At 46.8% G+C, this 13105-nt stretch overlaps 1 protein-coding gene across 4 annotated transcripts in view; it reads right to left on the bottom strand.

The window, feature by feature from the left end:
- Positions 1-13105, bottom strand: part of CEP131 (centrosomal protein 131) — a 448463-nt gene that overhangs the window by 197824 nt on the left and 237534 nt on the right. The window lies entirely within an intron of this gene.

Raw genomic sequence — 13105 nt, 5'->3', positions numbered from 1 at the left:
CAGCATTAAGATGATGTTTCTCATGCACTCGATGTTCATAATTTGCACTCGTTTACACCCTCATGCTTGAGAGGTGCAAGAGACATCCCATGTACATTTAATTTAAATGAACCTTTTTCATATAATCTTTGTGGTTAACAATGTGTGTGCTCGTTTACACTCTCATGCTCGAGAAGTGCGCGAGTTCTATGTACTCTGACTTCTGAATGCACATCCCTGTTATACCCAATATATTTTATAGGTGCACGAGTTTTTCATGTAATATCGAATCTATATGTACCACTTTATGCTCACGATACGTGTGCTCGTCTACACACTCATGTTTGAGAAGTGCACGAGCTTTACCACCACATCTCGTATTTTTGATATATATCCTTGGTGACTATTGTATAGCTCTAATATTCGCCATCTAACAACCGCTTTCTAATTGTGCTACTACACTTTCCGCTTAGATAGATCATGATTGAAGAGCGCCATTGGTTTTGAGTCGGTCTTTCACAGCGAGACGCCTGTATTCTTTAAGTAATTCTTCTATATCCATGACCTCGGTCCTTTAGTGGCTCCGCCCCTAACTCCGCGTAGTTGCTGGCGGAGTTTTGTAGAGACGAGTCGGACTGCAGCGACCTCGCCTCGTTCTGTGGGTTGTCTGTAAGTGATTATTCCCTGCGCCTCCTCCCAACCAAGTGGTCTTTGCGGAAACGGGAGTAAATGCCCGATGATTTTTCCTGACCACGATCTGTTTCCTTTCTTAGGATTCATTCACTACAACACTTACTTGGCATTTTTGAAAAATGGCGATTTCCGCCGGGACTCGCCTAGTTTGTTCCACCTAAGACCAACGTGGACCCATTAAAGAAAAGGTCACTCTTATGAGGTATGTCACGGCCCCTTTTTTGACTTGGAGCTGTCTGTCCCCCATTCGATTATGTCACCAATAGGATTGTTCTCATTCTGTTACAGCGCTTGAATACGTGACAGTACTACAATTAACTTCACCCAGACCTCGCCTACATATTCATATGGCGCCACGTCGGCATAATTAAAGGTATGACTCTTGGGCTAATTATTGCGGCTTTCCATTCCGGTTGACCATACGTGCCCATTGTTAATTAAGATATATTTCCCAATCCCAATCCGTAAGGGTACCCGCCTTTTGGCAACATAGTTTACTCAACTTCTGGTGTCTCTATGTTTGTGTAGCCAATATAAGATAACAATTGAATTATATACCACTATACATGTCTTTCAATTACTCTCAGTAATAGACTAACATCATTGTTACTGTTATTCTATCTATAGTTGGTAGTTTCTTGGAGCAGCTAGTCCTACCAGGAGCAGTATATTAATTGGATTCTCTACTGCAGCGATCTGTTTCTACCCCAAAGTGAGTGTCCACCATATAGAGTGTCTTTTACTATGGCTTTTTTAAACTCCCTGTTGGTTAGTGTTCCCCTCTGTAACTATGACCCACACCATTGAGCTAGAGCATGATTAATTGCGTACTCTGCTCTTATTGTCCATGTCCTGAGGCCCGCAGTGGCCCGGACTCCATGGTTTATTTTGTCTTTATTACCCAACCACTATGGTTAACAGGACGATGACTGTTGTGTCCAGCCAATTCATTGTTTTGACACTGGTTTTTAATTTTACAGATAGGACGGCCCCACTTCGTCCCCTCCCCCACTGTATTTGTCCTGATGAAGACCCCGGTAAAGGACTTAATTTAGCCTACATGTAGGGGTCGAAACGTCGACGACTTCCTCCTTTTGGGACTTCCGTCACATCCCCTGGATTGGATTAAACTATATATGTGACCGTAGAATGTCCCCAGTTGAATTGTGTTTTCAATACTTGCCATAATCTGTGTTGGCTTTTTGTTTTTGGAATATTTCCAATTACGTTTTGAAGATTGTAAATATTTACTTCTTCTGAGTCTGTGTACTTTCCCCAACTTTTTCACCGCTTTTGAGCACCACTTCCTCCCCTCCCTTTTTCCCTCTCCCAACATGGGGCTTTTCACCTTTCTAATGTGATTGTAATTGCTTCACTGATTCATACGTAGTGTTGTTAAATAAATGACAACATTTATTTAAGAGTAACAGTTTGATTAATTTTTTAATTGTTTGGAAATTGTGTTAGTGTGTTTTCACTCAACACGTTCTCCTTGCGGGGACCCCTTCTTTACATTTACCTGACAGATGTCCAGGACTGGGACACCCCGAGCCAAGGCTGTAGTCGCAGCCTTTCCACTGGTGGAACCAGCCCTTAATCCCCCAGAGGGCTGCTTTTTAGCCAGGGCATAGAATATTTTAATTCAGAGAATGACCCAGTGAGAGATGGTACTTTTCTGCACTGCCCTGCCCTGCCCTCCAACAAACCCCACAAAGAGTTGGTCGTCCACCCAGAGCTCTTTTGTATGGTCATGGTAGAATGACGATGATCTTTTGGGTCCAGGTGGTGGAGACGTTCCTCTTTCTTACAGGGATGCAGGGGAGTTAAGATGGAGGGCAGCCTGATGGATTGACCCAGTTGGAAAGGGATCAAATCCTTTGGCAAGAATGAAGCGCAAGTGCGAAGCACCACTTTGTTCCGAAAAGACATCATGTAGGAAGGTGTTCAAGATAACACCTGCAACTTATCCTCCAGGCAGATATAATCGCAACTAAAAAGTCTGTCTTGATGGTAAGCAGCTGGAGGGGACAGTTGTGTAACAGCTCGAAGGGACCACACATAAGATAAGAGAGTACCATATTAAGGTCCCACTATGGCATAACAAAGTGTGTGGGTGGAAACAAGTGAGCCAGCCCTTTTAGAAACCTAAGTACAATTGGAGACTTAAAGAGAGAGGGCTGGTCTGGCAGCCACAAAAAAGCAGAGAGAGCACAAAGATAACCCTTGAGAGTTCCCAAAGCAGAGCCCTGATGGGCAAGAGTTAGAATGAATAAAAGAACAGTGGAAAGAGAAGCAAAAAGAAGGTCAATAGACCTTTCTGTACAGTATAATTCAAATTTCTTCCCACTGCAGGTGTATACCAGCTTAGATACTTCGAGAGGAAGGTCAAAAGCCATCAACTACCGCTGCTCAATCTCCACGCATAGAGGCGCAGAATTGACATGTTCAGGTGGAGAACCCTCCCTTTCTGCTGTGACAGACTCTCCCCAAGGAGCAACCTGATCAGAGGATCGATGCTCATCTTCAGAATCTCTAGATACCGGACTCTCCTTGCCCAGTACAGAGTCACAAGGATGACATGGGCCGAGTTACTCCTGATCTTCTTCAGAACACTGAGCAGGAGTGGTATGGGTGGAAAGGCATACAGAAGGCCTGAGCTCCACTCGCGAGGAAAAGCGTAGCCGAGCGATAGGCACCTTGGAAACTCCAGCGCGCATTACTGCTGACACGGAGTTCTCTTCGGAGGTGCACAATCTAACCAAGGTTCTCCTCACTACTGAAAGAGACCTTGCGCCACCTCCACCTGGAGAAGCCATTCATGATCGGCTAGGCATTGACGGCTGACTTTGTACGCACTGTCGTTCAGAGAACCTGCCATGCTGTACAAGCCAAGTCCAGAGACGCAGGGCCCCTCGACAAAGGGTCTACGCCCCACTCTGCCCTGCTTGTTGCAGTACCAGATGGCGGTGATGTTGTCCGTGAACATGTGCACTAACTTCCCCTCAACAGAGGGAAGAAATGCTTTCAATGCCAATCAAATTGCTCAGAGTTCCAACAAACTGATGTGGAGCTCAGACTCCGCAAGAGACCAGTTTCCCCTGATCTCCACCTCTCCCAGATGGCTGCCCCATCCCAGAAGTGACGCATTTGTCAAGACTTTGAGATCTGGTTGGGGAAGGGAGAGGGGTCTGCCGTTGATCGAGATTCGTCAACTACCACTGAAGATCTTTCGCAGTTCCTTCTGAGATCTGAACCACATCAGTGAGATTTCCCCTATGCTATTCCCACTGGAACTTCAAGTCCCACTGCAGAGCTCAGATATGCCACCTGGCATGCTTTACCATTAGGATACAGGAGGCCATGATGCCCAACAGCCTTAGAGTCAGTCTCACCAAAATCTGGGATAGAGTCTGAAACATCGAAATCCTAACATGAAAATCCTGGACTCGCTGCTCAGGAGGATAGCCTTGAAACTGCACTATGTTCAGAACAGCTCAGATGAAAGAACGTCTGAGAAGGAGTCAGGTGTGACTTCAGCATGTTTATAGAGAACCCCAGCAAATGCAGGGGGTCCGGTATAGTCTGAAAGTGAGAGACAACAGTCTGGAGCTAAGACGCATTTGAAAGCCAGTCGTGGAGGTAGGGGAAGACTGACACACCGAACCCGTGCAAATGAGCTGCGACCACCACAGTTGCCTTAGTGAAAACCCGAGGGAAACTGGTAAGGCTGAAGGGGAGCACAGTGAACTGAAAGTGCTCGCGACCTACCTGTGGGCCGGCAGGCTGGAGATATGAAAATAAGCATCCTGCAAGTCCAAAGCTACCATCCGGTTTTCTTGGTCTAGGGCAGACAAGACCTGAGCTAGGGTGAGCATCTTGAATTTTTCCTTCTTGAGAAAGAGATTGATGGTCCAAAGATCTAAAATGGGCCTTTTTTCTTCTTTGGAATCAGAAAGTAGCAGGAATAATAGCCACTGCCTACTTCTGAAACCGGGACCTTTTATATAGCTCCCTTGGCCAAGAGAATTGTAACTTCCTCCTGGAGTAATTGTAAATGATCCTCCGTCAGCCATTCTCGAGTTGGCAGAATGGGAGGAGGAGAAGAAGAAAAAAAAGGTAGAGAAAAACCCTTCTGAATGATCTGCAAGACCCATTTTCTGATGTTATGGACCAAGAACAACCAAGAACAACCAAGAAAGGGAGTGGAGGGTCTGAGGGAACTTTTAGACCAAGAGCGGATTTATTCCCAAAATATACATAACATACATATACAAAAAACAAACAAAAAGAAACCCGCAGGTCTGATGAGTCACACAAGACCTACAAAACTGTAATACTGATCTCAGATAGAGGACAGTCTTCAACAGACAAGACCTTCAAAAAGGAGAAGCCTTAACAAAGGTTGGATTCCCATCACTCACCGAGGTGACATGCTTCATCATCTGGGTATCCTCCTGGTGACACACTTGTGTAATAAAGGGCTACAACTCTCTCATACATAGAGGGGAGCTCACTGATGTTTTCTAAGTCATGTGGAACACAAGCGGGAGAGAGAAAGCTCTCTAAGGGCTCACAGATGTGAAAGAGGAATAATGTAAGAGTGATGATCGCAAGAGAATTTTTTTTTTATAGATACCTCTTGCTATCCACATTAAAAACAGTGCAAACACAGTTTTGACAGAATAACTGCGATAATAACTTAGTTCAGTCACACTGTTATGGACCTCCATTTGGGGAGATGATGATGGATTCTCCTACCAACTGGAGTAGTGACGTCTTGCAGAGTCAGATTAGGCGTGCTTGGAGGCTGCAGTTGCAAAGGGCAGGGTGGGCGTAAACCTTTGGCTTCCATGCCTAGGTCGACATTAACAGCGTCCATGTCCCTGCATGGCTTGGGAAGCCTGAACAGGACAGTGGCTGGGATAGGACTGTCGCAGCTGGAAACCCTTTGCCATGAAAGGGGTGAAAGGTAGACTGGCCATGAGGAGTAGAAGAGAAGACCAAGGATCTCGCCATAGTTCGAGAGTCCTTAAACCTCACTAGGGTCAAATCTGCCTTTTCCCCAAAAAGACGGGTTCCATCAAAGGGCATGTCCATCAAAGTTGCCTGAACATGACCAGAGAAGCCAGTTGCCCTAAGCCAGGTGTGACGCCTCAAGGCCACTGGAAATCGATCTGCCCAGCTAATCCATCATACCAAGGCCACAGCTTATGGTGAATTTTGCTGCATCTCTCCCATCCTTAACTGCCTGAGAGAGCACAGTCCGGGCGTCCTCTGGAACTTGTGGTAGCACTGGTGCAACTGTCTCCCAAAGGAGAAATGGCCCTGCATGCGGTATTCACCAACTGCAATGCCAGGATCGAGGCAGAAAACATCTTCTTACCGAATGAATCCAGCTTCTTGAATTCCCTATCCGGAGGGGTGGTAGAGAACACTCCTTGTGATGTAGAGGCCTGCACCACCAAATTTTCAGGGGTGTGGTATTAGCTGAGGAATTTTGGGTCGCCCAGAGCTGGGTGATGGCGGCGTGCAATTGTCCTATTGACAGGATCCCCGGTGCTAGGCTTAGACCACATGCCTAGAAGGACAACAGTTAGTTCTTCATTAAAAAGCAAAAGGGGTGGAAGCCCCAGTCTGAAGCAGTTCAGTCAGGAGATTAGTCCGACCTCCAATGAGGGCAACTCCAGTTCAAAGACCTCGGCTGCCCTCTTGACCACCATGGCATAAGATACCCCCTCCTCCAAAGCCACAGTTGGTGGAGAGAGCATGCCAGTATCTGGAGAAGTATCCAGTACACTGGCCTCCCCAAGTTTCCCATACCAGTCCAACTGCTCTGCAGAGTCATCCTGGTGTTCCAAAGGGTCCATAGACCCCCTCCCATTCTTCTCTGGGCCTAATGCATCCTCAAAGTGCTCAGGCGACAACATAGAAACCCTGGGTTCAATCACACTGGAATCGGCTTCTAGCGGCGACGTTCCAATGCCATGTTATCGGGGATAAGGATGTGGCTGGTACCGCCAATAGGCACCAGTGGCACGGACTTCGGGTCCGACACCGGAAAACGTTGCGGTGGCATGACCGCCGACGACACGGATCTGTGATCGGAACTCTGAGGCCCTACTGGTGCCGTGGCCGGAGCCAACAGCGTCGAATCAGAAGGGGCCCCTTGTGGCCCCGCAGTGCCAGTAGACTCACCAGAGGGGTCGACCCACTCAAATACACAGCGCATGGACCATAGAATTCTTTGATTTGAGCGAGGATCGCTCCGGCTCCCAGAAAGGGAGGGAGCCAGTTGTAGACCCTGGCTCTGGTTCCCCAGAACCGAGCCTAGAGGATTGGTGTTCCTTACCTCCTTCGTCGACGGGCGACATTCGAGGTGAAGATGAAGTACATTTGGACTTCTTCTTGTACTTGTACCTCTTCCCCGAGTGTCCCGAAGACGAAGTGGACTTTGGGCTCTGGGAGCGGTCCCGCAACCACTTCCGTGATTGGGACCAGGACCTCCGCGGAGTCGCGCTGGATGGTGTCGACTGCCAGGCCGCAAGGAGCTTCTAAGATGGCTCCCACAAGGTCTTTACAGCCATAGCACGACTTTGGATCGTGGTCAGCTTGAGACACCAGATATAGGCATGGTGGGGGTCGTAAACAGACATCGTGCGGGGAGAGGCCCCGCACGATGGCCGGTCTTCCCCGAAGACATCCTGGCACACAATGGAAAAAATTGGAATTCGACCAAAAGTAGAGAAAAGGTATGTCAAAAAGCGGCAGGAGGGTTGCTTTTCCCGGATCAGCTCTTAACTGGCGCGCCTTTATAGGTATTGTAACTTCATAATTGACACCAACGATGCCAACGACATCACACAGAGCTGAATGGAGCCACCCAACAGCTCAGCAAAAGTTTCCGGATCCAGCCGGATGCCTGGGAAATTCAAAGGTAAATAATCTGAAGTTAGAAGTCTTTATCAGATAAATATATAGCATTTCCCAAAAACAGTAAGTACAACAAGCTAAAATACAAGATGCATTGTTTGCTTTAATAGCCGTGCTCCCAGAAGTCAACATCCTTCTGTCCAACTGGTCTAATCCCCTAAAACTTCCAATTTGGGGGTTTAGATGGAATTACCACTTCTTTGACTGTTGCAGGACATATTTATTTATTTAGTGTTTTCTATAGCGCGAACATGACCCAGTGTAGGGTATCAGAGCGCTTTACAGTAGCGTTTTATCAGCCATTAATGTTTCACACTTCAGTTTAGCATATAAACATATATACATTCAGTAATAAAATTGCTACGGCGCAGTTAAAAAACAGGATAATCTTTGTAACATGACCCAGTGTGGGGTAGCAGAGTGCTTTCAAATAGCGTTTCATCCGTCATAATGATTTACACTTCAGTTTAGCATATAAACATATATACATTCAGTAATAAAATTGAGCAGTTTATAGACAGCAGACCTCCAATATAGTCTTATGGAAGAAATTTGTACATATAGTATGATTTTGCTTCCTTTTTAAAGGTTGCGATGGATGTAATTCTTCTGATGTTTGGTGGCAGTGCATTCCAAATTCTCGGTGCTGCTACAGAGAATGCTCCGTCATACGTCTTCTTCTTGCAGAAGCGAGCCGGTTTCAGAAGAAAGTCTGATTTGCTCCAAGAGGGTCGGTTGCCTCCAGAGAGCGTAAGTTTCTGGGCCAGGTAACCTGGAGTTTTGTGGTCTATTGCATTATGAGTGATGCATGACAACTTGAATTGAATTCTTGCCTCGAAAGGCAGCCAGTTTAGCATTTTCAGGTGAGGGGAGATATGGTCAAATTTTTGGGATCCCGCAATCAGCCTTGTGGCTGCATTAAGACAATCTTTCAATGGGGCAGTTGAGATCTTGGCAGTTGAGATCTTGGGGAGCCCAGCCAGGGTAGTGCACCCGTATTCGATCCTTGATATGACCAGCGCTTGAACTGCAGTTTTTAGATCTGTTTTGCTCAGGAAAGGTTTAAGTTTTCACAAATAGCTTAAGTGGAACATGGCGGTTTTTGCCATTGTATTAATATGTGCTAACATGTTCAGGTTTTTATCTAGGGTAATTCCCAGTGATTTGGTGGAATCTACAATCTTTGGAGTACAGTTTAGAGCAGTGATAAGGTTGGCCCATTCTGTTGACTTTAGTTTGCTTTTATGTGGTGTGATCAGTAGGAATTCGGTTTTCTGAGGGTTTAGCTTCAGGTGATCCTTGGGTAGCCATTGGAGGGTTCTTGATAGTGCATGGTTCATTGTCCTACTCGCTTCTGTTGATGCGACCTTGATGTACAACTGTCATCTGCATACATGTGGAAAGCGATGTTTGCTTTTTGTAATATTTCTGTGAGTACTTCAACGTATAGATTGAATAGTGCCGGTGAGAGCGTTGATCCCTGTGGAACTCTGATTGTATTATTGGTTGAGCCAGAAAGGGTTTGGTTGGCCATTAATTTTTGTGATCTATTCTCAAGAAAGGAGCTGAGCCAATTAAGGACTGTACCCTCTAGGCCCATTCTGTTTTTCATCCGATCTATAATTTTTTCATGGTTCACTGTGTCGAATGCGGATGACAGGTCCAGCAAGATTAGGAGGCAGGTTTCATTGTGGTCAAGAGCCAGCAGTGCGTCATCTACGATGTGCAAAATTGCAGTTTCTGTTCAATGGTTTGGACGGAAGCCCGATTGACAAACATTTAGCAGGTTGAACTCAGAAATGTGTTTACTCAATTGTTGTTGGACATATTTTTCCAGAACTTTGGCTAACATAGGGATGTTAGTTTCAGGTCTGAAATTGTTTGGAACAGAGGGTTTCTCTGAAGGTGTTTTAGCAAAGGAATGACTTGTCCTGTTTTAAGGCAGGCTAGGATTTGTCCTTGTGACAATGAGACATTCATGATCTTTGTCCAAAATGCGATTAACAGGTGGTTTAGGGAGGACCAGCACTTTGCTGGTAGGGGATCATTATAGTGGTTGTTGGGTTTAGTGGTCGACATGATCTTTGATATGTCTAATTTACTGACCTCTTTAACATCTGGCCATCTGGCATTGTTTTTAGGTTTCTTTACTTCTTGTTGAACCAGTTCTTCATCCTCCGTATCCTTCCTACTTTCAATGTCTTCGGCTGCTTTTTTTAATTCTCTCTTTAAAGAGGCAGCTTTATCTGTAAGGAAGACCGAGAAATCTTCACTATTTAGGCTATTAATGTTGATGGCTGGTGCTACTTTAGCAGATTTATTAGATTGTTCTTTAAGAAGATCAAAATGTTTCCTGGGTCTATTTACTGCATTGTCCAGTTCTTTCCTAAAAAAAGAAATAGTCTATGTGGGCATTTGATAGTACGGAAACTAAGTCAAATTGAAAAAATGGGGGTCAATTGCTTACCCTTTCCTAAAAAAAGTCTTTTTTAGATTTAATAATGCTTTTATTGTAAGCCTTCCTCGATTGTCTTAGTAGGGTTAAGTGGAGTGAGGAAGGATTTTGTCGCCATTTGCGTTCTGATCGTCTCATTGATCTTTCTTCATTAAGGGCATCATTGAACCATTGGTTTTTGATTTTTTCAGTGACCCTTTTCAGTTTGAAAGGGGCTATGTCCTCGAGAATACTTGACATTGTCTTGTTATAGTGCAAAGTGAGGTCGTGGATGTCAACCATGCTCTTGGGTACTTGCAAATCAAATGAACTGCGTGCAGCTAATTTTTCCATATTAGTTCCTCGAGTGCCCCTGATCCATTTTTTTGGTTTAACAGCTTGTGAGGACGATTTCGTTTTCTTGAAGGGAATTTCGAATGTGTTATATGGTGATCGGACCAGTCACATGGTGTGATTACAATGTTCTCTATCGCTTTCTCTTTAGCTATGATCCAATCTAGGGTGGATCCTTTAGAGTGGATGGGGAGATGACATCCTTGGAATAACGATTGCTCTACCAGGAAGGTTTTAAGGATGGTAATTTGACTATCTACCTGATCTTCCCAATGGATATTAATGTCTCCTATAAAGATATTGTTAGATTGCGGGTTAGAGTTGGTGGTACGGATATCTATTAGCTGGTCTATGAATTTGGACTTTGTACCTGGGGGGTGGTAGAGTGCGTGGAGTTTACAGTTTTGGTTATCATCTGATCCAAGTGACATGCCCATATATTCACAAGACTTTAATGGGTCAGCGTGAATTTTTGTGATGGAAAGGTTTGATCTGTGAAAACAGGCGAAACCTCCACGCTTTCCTTCATTTCTGTCCTGTTTCATAATCTGGTAGTTCGGTGGGACTAACAGGCGAGGACGAGTTTGATAGCCATGTTTCAGTTAAGATGATATAGTCTATTTCCTGGCTTAGTATGATGTCTGCTATCTCAGCCGCGTGTTTATTTGCTGATCGACAGTTGAGTAGTATACACCGCATGTGATCATGATCATTTATCCTAGCCGAGACTGATTCTTCAGGCATTAATGTCACATTGTTAAGGTTGTTGGTATTAAGCCCTCTATCGTTGGATTAAGAAGTTCTGTCTCCTTTCGTTATGATTGTTTTGATTGTTTGGGTGTGATTTTCTCTTGTCTTATTGAGAGCAGTAGGAGGGGGTTCATATGACGAAAGAATGGATAATAGTTCACTATTTGACAGGTAAGTTGAGTTGAGAATGAGGACGGTAAATTCTGTTAGATGTCGCCATGGGGGTGGACCTATGCTTAACTTGTGTTTCTCGAGGTAACCTGAAGGACCAATAAATCAATCACCAAATTTGCAAAGCGCGCTACTCACCCGCAGGGGTCTCAAGGCGCCGGGGGGGGGGGGGGGTGGGGAATGGTGTGCTACTGCTCAAACAGCCGAACAGTCAGGTCTTTAGTTGTTTCCTGAAGGAGAGATGGTCCTGGGTCATCCGTATGTGGGTGGGGAGGGAGTTCCATGTCTTGGCTGCCAGGTAGGAGAAGGATCTTCCTCCGACGGTAGATTTCCGAAATCGTGGGACGGAGGCGAGGCTGGCGGATCGGAGCTGGCGGGTGGGTGTGTAGAATGTGAGGCGGCTGTTGAGGTACTTCGGGCCCATGTCGTGGAGAGCCTTGTGTGTGTGGGTGAGGAGTCTGAACGTGATCCTTTTGTTGACGGGGAGCCAGTGAAGGTCTTTCAGGTGGGCAGAGATGTGGTTGCGGCAAGGGATGTCCAGGATAAGTCGTGCTGAGGCTTTCTGAATGCGCTGGAGTCTTTTCTGGAGTTTGGCTGTGGTTCCAGCGTAGAGGGTGTTCCCGTAGTCCAGGCGGCTGGTCATGAGGGCCTGGGTGACAGTCTTCCTGGTTTCAGTGGGGATCCATCGGAAGATCTTTCTGAGCATGCGCAGGGTGTTGAAACAGGAGGATGAGACGGCGTTCACTTGCTTGGTCATCGTATGGGAGGAGTCCAGGATGAAGCCCAGGTTGCGTGCGTAGTCCGTTGGCTTGGGTGCGCTGCCCAGGGCAGGGGGCCACCAGGAGTTGTCCCAGGTGAAGGGAGATGGTCAGAGGATGAGGACTTCCGTCTTGTCTGAGTTCAGTTTCAGACGGCTGCTCTTCATCCATTCTGCGGCGTCTCTCATTCCTTCCTGGAGATTGGCTTTGGCGGTGTCGTTGGTGAGGGAGAGGATCAGCTGGGTGTCGTCAGCGTAGGAGATGATGTTGAGGTTGTGTTGGCGGGTGATGGCTGCGAGAGGGCTCATGTAGATGTTGAAGAGGGTGGGGCTGAGTGAGGATCCTTGCGGGACGCCGCAGATGACTTCGGTGGCCGCGGATCGGAACGGGGGAGGCAGACTCTCTGGGTTCTTCCGGCGAGGAACGAGATGATCCACTGCAGTGCCGCTCCTTGGATTCCTGTGTTGCTGAGGCATTGTGTCAGGTTGTGGTGGCATACGGTGTCAAAGGCTGCTGAGAGGTCCAGGAGGATGAGGGCGGATGTTTCCCCGTTGTCGAGAAGGGACCTGATGTCGTCGGTGGCTGCGACGAGGGCGGTCTCGGTGCTGTGGTTTGCTCGGAAGCCGGACTGTGAGGGGTCGAGGGAACCGTTGGTCTCGAGGAATGCGGAGAGTTGTCTGTTGACGGTCTTCTCGATGACTTTGGCTGGAAAGGGGAGGAGCGAGATGGGGCGGAAGTTCTTGAGGTCCGTGGGGTCCGCAGTGGGTTTTTTCAGGAGGGCGCACAGCTCGGCATGTTTCCAGCTCTCCGGGAAGGTGGCGGATGCGAAGGAGCTGTTAATGATGTTCCGGAGTTGGGGTGCGATGATGGAGTCAGCTTTAATGAAGATGTGGTGTGGGCAGGGGAGCCGGAGTGGATGGTGTTCATCATGCAGGTGGTGTCTTCGGTGCTGACAGGGTCCAGGTGCAGAGGGTGGTGGTGGGGGGCGCTGGTTCGGTGGTTGGGTGCATGGTCAGCGCGCCGAAGCTGTTGTGTA

This window comes from Lissotriton vulgaris, chromosome 7, assembly GCF_964263255.1.
Source record: "Lissotriton vulgaris chromosome 7, aLisVul1.2, whole genome shotgun sequence".
Classification (NCBI taxonomy): domain Eukaryota; kingdom Metazoa; phylum Chordata; class Amphibia; order Caudata; family Salamandridae; genus Lissotriton; species Lissotriton vulgaris.
This window is presented reverse-complemented; position numbering and strand designations above follow the sequence as displayed.